We start from the raw sequence: 6,000 nt of genomic DNA, 5'->3' as shown, positions 1-6,000 counted from the left end.
TCTATTTCCGTGGAACTCTTGATCAGCAACGTAAACGTTCACTGGCAGCTTCGAGTAGCAGCACGGTGGAAGGTGATGACTGATAATGATTCCAGTTTTTGACGGTGAAAACACAGTTCATTGTCATCTGATCATTGATATTTCTCCTCTACCGACACAAACAAGTGATGAGTACTAAAATAACAATTTTACTCTTTTATGCACCTGTATCACAATCACTCTGAAAAGAATATTATTACAACTACAACGAAATAATTTGTTTTAAAAAAACAAGACTAAGAACACTGAACAATGAACACGAAATGCCTCGCTATGTAAATTATTTACATCCTAGAATCGTAATCCCAGTGATCCCATATATCCCACCAAAAATTAAACCGTCAACTGACCATAACGAGAGGGAGAGGGGGGATCCTTTATCCTAAAACGTGGTGGTGTTGGCCGCGTTCACGTTCCTCCCACCACCAACTCGGAACCGGGTTCGACCCAACCCACCCGAGTCCAATGCTCCGTCAGAACCCCCGCCATTTTCGTCCTCCTCTCCTCCACTTCTCATCATCTGCAACATCCTCTTGGCCTTCTCACGCGCCCTCTCTGTTCCTCTCTCTTCAACCTCCATCAACACCTCCGCAGCCCTTGCTTCCTTAGCCAACGCTTTGAACCTCAAGCTCCCGTGGCTCATTCCATACAGCGCCGCCACACAGTGTTCCCTCGTCGCTTCCGCCTCCGCCCCCCTTCTTCTCCCTCAGCACACCCACCAAGCACTCCACCGCATTCGCGTCCAGCATCGCCGTTCGCCCCTCCATGCCGCCGCAATATTACACAGAATCAGCAAAACACGGCTCGCCAAGTCCCCCGATTTCACCATTGATAGCAGCGTCGGCACCACCCCGATCTTCACCAGCTTCACCCTGTTGCTCTGGACCAAGGTCAGGTGGTACAACGCGAGCGCCGAGTCGTGCCTGGTCCGTTCCGATTCCGACCTCAACGCGCTCATGAGTGGCTCTAACGCGCCCAGAACTCCAATCGCCATTTTGTTCTCGTCGTCTAAAGCCAAGCTGAATAGTGCTCCAGCTGCGTGTTCCTGCGCCTCCGGGAATCCAGTTTTCAAGACTTCAATAAGGCAAGGGACAAATCCAGACCTCACGATTTTCACTTTGTTAGATTTATCGAGGGAGAAATTAACAAGCGAAGCGACGGCGTTTACTTGCACGACGGGATGCTCCGATGGGATCAGTGATCGAAGCGATGAGAGTAGTGCAGGCGTGCAAAGAGAAATTCTGGTGTCCTCTCTCGTCTTGGTGATGCTTCTTAGCGAAACAACTGCTTCTTCCTGTTCAGAAGCTTCGTCACTCCTCATCTTCAGCACTAATTTCTCCTCTTCCTCGGAAATTGGACCAATAGGGTTCTGGTTTTGGTGTTCATTCTCGTTAATTTCGACAGCAGAAGACGAAGACGAGTAACAGGTGGGACGAGTCGCGAGAGGCAGAGGAGTCTCAGGACATCCCGCGGCTAGTGCCGACTCTGATGAACTCGTTTTGAACGGGTTGACCCGGGGACCCAACTCCGTGGTGGCGTGAGAGAAAATGACCGGTGGATTAACTGGCATGGCCTCGAGCAGTTCCTTATCCGAAACCCTTAAATCTGACTCTTGACTTTGGCGCGGGGACGCCATTGCTGTACGGATGAGCCTCTCCACAGAGCTATATTCTGGCGGGCGAGGGTTCTCCACCCCGGATTTAACGCACCAATTGGATATCGTGGATTTGAGAGCCAAATTTGGAATCACAGTGGAGAAATCAGGCGTGGACCCGTCTTCTAGCTTGGGAGAGAAACCTAAGTCTCTGCACACTTGAACAGAAACCGATTCGAAGGTCTGACCGGAAGCGACTACGACCGGGTCGGCTATCAGAGACCCAGAAATTGGGCACAGAAACTCGCTGGGGGGCTCTTTGGGTTCGCGCTTGGAGCTTGAGGAATTGCGATGGAAAGAGATTTTCCACCTGGGCCTGCCATTGCCGCCCATAACAATATGATAATAATTGCTTCGCAGGAGCTGCGGATGATCTCGTCTTCTGTCTTAGAATGAATTAACAAATCTCCGGTAACTTTCGAACTAAATTGTATGGGGAAAAAAATTTGCGCACATCGAACAGAAGTCTTTATAGAGGTTTTTGAGATTTGCTACACGGAGTCTACGCTCAGAAAGATAAAATGCAGAAAACGTGATTAGAGTTGGCCCGGGTTTTTGAACTCCCACACAAGATGTCGCCAAGCGTTCGAGATGACTTCGCGGCCTTTTTCTTTTGGTCTACTTTTCGCCTTTGACTTATCTTTTGTTGAGAATTTTTTACCGTAGTCTCTGCGTTTGTGGTTTTTTTTAATTGAATAATTAAGAATCAGAGAAGTTATGTTTTTACGAATTAATTGATTGATTTTTAATATTTTTATGATTTAAACATATACCTTAGTTATAAATAAATAAACATTTAACAATAGGATTAAATACTTGTTAATAAACATATTTTATCTGTAATTGCAAATTATTATTTTTTATACAATCTGTAATTCCAAATTATATGATCGAGTTATTTGGTTATTTTTACGGAGTTCATGAAAGTAAAATAATAATTAGTAAAGGCGGCACTTACGTTCAGGCAACAACCCAAAAAAAAAAAGAAAAAGAAAAGGCAGCACTTTTATAGGCGCAGGACACCATGGAGAATGTGTGCTTGGGGAGCTTCGGAGGTTGTTGGAGCGGCGTTAATGTCAGCGTGCTGTGAGCCTTGTTTACATAAGTTATTTTAAACATATTTTATATTATTGGCCAAAAAAAACATATTTTATATAGATTAAAAAAACTTTAAATTTTATTAAAACATATTTAAAATTCAACAACTTTTTAACTTTATCCCTATTTAATGTATAGCATATCTTATGTAAACAAAGTTAATACAATAATAAATTATAGGTAAAATTATACATTCATGTAAAGGTTTTTCTCAGTACCTTATACATAGAATAAAAAACTATTTTTTTCCCATATGTTATAAATAGGATCAAAGTAGTAATCATTACCATGATCTTTTTTTAACTTAATTTGATGAGAAAAAATTCTAGCATGTACTTTGTTTTTCTTCATAAATTTTTATTTTCAAATTAAACAATCCTCTATAAACCTAAAAGAAAATTAAACAATCGTCTAGCTATCTATTTGTGCGGTGCATAAGTCTACACTTTTGACAAATCAATATATTCATGTGTATCAATATACAGTATATTTAAAAATTTTAGGACGAGGATGATTATTTTAGTTTATATGTGGCATTGAAACATAAAGTTAAATGTCATGAAAAAAAGTATTATTCAACATTGCGTACAACATTCTTATGTGAATGTGTGCTTTCGAAGGTTGCTCAAGCGACATTAATGACAGCATTAGAAGATGATGGGTAGATTTATAATAGGAAGAATCTCAAGTACTTATGAAATTTTAAAATTTTAAATAAAAAATGGCTAAAAAATATGTTGTCGTTTACTTTTTTTAAATGTTATCAATTGTTATTAAAATTTAGTAAATAAGAGTAATTTGAAATTTTAAAATTTAAAGATATTTTTTTGTAATTCTCCTTTTATAATTTATGTCAATTAGATGTTGCAATGCAATCATGGCTGATAATTATTTGTTACTGATATGGTATTTAGACTCTCTATCCTTATACAATTGACAAGTTTATACGAAATATATAGATGGTTCGTGCATACAATTTGAGTGATCATGTACTTTTTTTTTCCGCTTAAATTTAGACATTGGATGATGATGTCAACATAACTTCTTTTTTCTTTTTCAAACTCATCCCATTTTACTATCAAGTCATTTTTCTTATATCATGCCAAAAAACCTACGATGTGAATTTGGTTTTTGGTTTTCCTTGGACTTGAGTCTATCAATTATATTTTTTTCTCTTTACCTTACAAGATGGTTGTGAAAAAGGAAGGGGATTCAGTAGGTTCTTGTTTCTTTTTTTTTCTTTTTTTGTCAAGGGATTCGATAGGCTCTAAATCATGAAAAGACATTAGAAAACCTGAAAAAGAAGTGGATGAACCAAAATTTGGTCCACTCGGAACCACATTGGTCAACCTTCCTTATGACACTGCTACCAACATTTTACTCAAATTTCCAATTAAGTTGGTTTTAATATGCAAGATTTGGCACTCTTATTTCAAATGCACCTACCACTATTTTGGAGTGTACTGGTAAGTCTAGACGTGTTTCAAGAACTCTCCATTTGCTTGTTTTTTATGAGTTTAGGAGTCATGAAGCACAGAATTTGCCAAGTGATAACAATTGTACTTATATTTGTTCATGTAGGAATTCTCCTATATTTGTTTATGTAGGAATTCTTCTGGACCTAATTGTGACAATCACATTAAGCTTGAAATTAAGTTCAAGCTTCCTCCTCACGATTCTAAAATAGAGACTGACACAATACTTGAGATCAAAATGAAAGGTAGAAAGGGACTAATATTGCCTGTAAGCCGAAAGATGACAAGTTTAATGTAGCGAATTCTTGTAACAATTTATTTTACTTGCATGATATTGCTATTAAAAATTCACTTTTTTTAACAACCGAAAGACATTTGGTGTTTGCAACCCAGTCACATCAGAGTTTATAAGACTTCCACAATCTAAGAATGACAAAATAACGAAAGACCAATATATTAACTCTAAATTTGGCTATCCAAGAATGACTAGCTAATGAGATACCAACATATTAATTCTAAACCTAGCTATCTCAAGAAAATAAATGAAGATAAGTTAATATAAGTTAGAGCTAAAGCCTTGCAACTAAAAAAGAAGATTGCTCATATTTGTAAATGCTATATCACAAATTTTTGCACCAATCGCTTCAAATACCCCAAAAAAAAAAATCAAAATCACAATACACTCTCTGATACCAAGTCACAATGGAGGTATTAGGGCTTTTGGTGGTTGTTAGGTGATTAGGGTTTTATAGGTCTTTTAGGACTCTAATATGAAGTTGGAATATTAAAACAGTAGTGAGATTCGATAATGTCTGGCCATATGCATTTCTATTTACAATAAAAAATATTGAATCATATAGTCACAACTATCCTCACAAATAATTATTATATAAATATTTGGATTTTTGGGCCTAATGTCTAAAATTAAAGTAATTTATTATATAACGCAAGTAATAACTAAACACTTGCATTTTTTTTAAATTTATTAAAGTTAATGGAACAAGAAAGTTGAAAAAAAAAAGCTCATTTTTGTAAATTATACCTCTAAATTGGCCCAATAAAAATAGCTAACAAAGGGGAAAAAAAACCAAAACTTAAACAAATTTGCACACATATAGGTATGATTTTTCAATTTGAGATTTAAAATTCAACTCTTTATAGTAAATCCAAATCTTCAATTATTGCTTTCAAAACAAATTCATGAGAGTGTACATATACTCATTTTTCAAGAGAAAAAAATTAAAGGTTAAAATCATTTAATACAAAAAAAAATAGAATTAATATGCTAGAGAAAATTAATCAGTTTAAATACATATATTGTATTTTTATTTTTTAATTATTCAAATATTTTTAATTAATATAGAATAAAAAATAATTTCAATTTTATTTCTTTATATTTAAGGAGAATCCTATTTAAATCTAATTGAAATACTAAAATTCAAAACTAAGCCTATACTAATTTTTTTGTTTATTTTTTTTGCCACATTTTCCTGAAATGTGAAAATAGTAAATCTTTTGTAAATTATAGAAAATTACAACATAGTTTTCAATTTATATTAATAATTACTCTTATTAAGACAACAAAACTTTTACAGATTTTTTAGGACGACGGAGTAATAATTAATGTAAATTGAGGATGGTGTTATAATTTATTATTTTCATATTTTAGAAAAATAATTTGTAAGGGAGAAAAATATAAAAGTAACATCTCATATTTTAATTATAGAGAGGCAT

General features: G+C 35.5%; 1 pseudogene; it reads right to left on the bottom strand.

The window, feature by feature from the left end:
• Positions 1–265: 265 nt before the first annotated feature.
• Positions 266–2,357, bottom strand: LOC114740093 (U-box domain-containing protein 38-like; annotated as a pseudogene).
• Between the last annotated feature and the right edge of the window lie 3,643 nt (positions 2,358–6,000).

The sequence above is a fragment of the Neltuma alba genome, unplaced genomic scaffold (genome assembly GCF_004799145.2).
Source record: "Neltuma alba isolate B1F8T4 unplaced genomic scaffold, ASM479914v2 tig00003057_pilon, whole genome shotgun sequence".
In the NCBI taxonomy this organism is placed as follows: Eukaryota; Viridiplantae; Streptophyta; class Magnoliopsida; order Fabales; family Fabaceae; genus Neltuma; species Neltuma alba.
The sequence above is the reverse complement of the archived record's forward strand: the minus strand, read 5'-3'. Positions and strand labels throughout refer to the sequence as shown.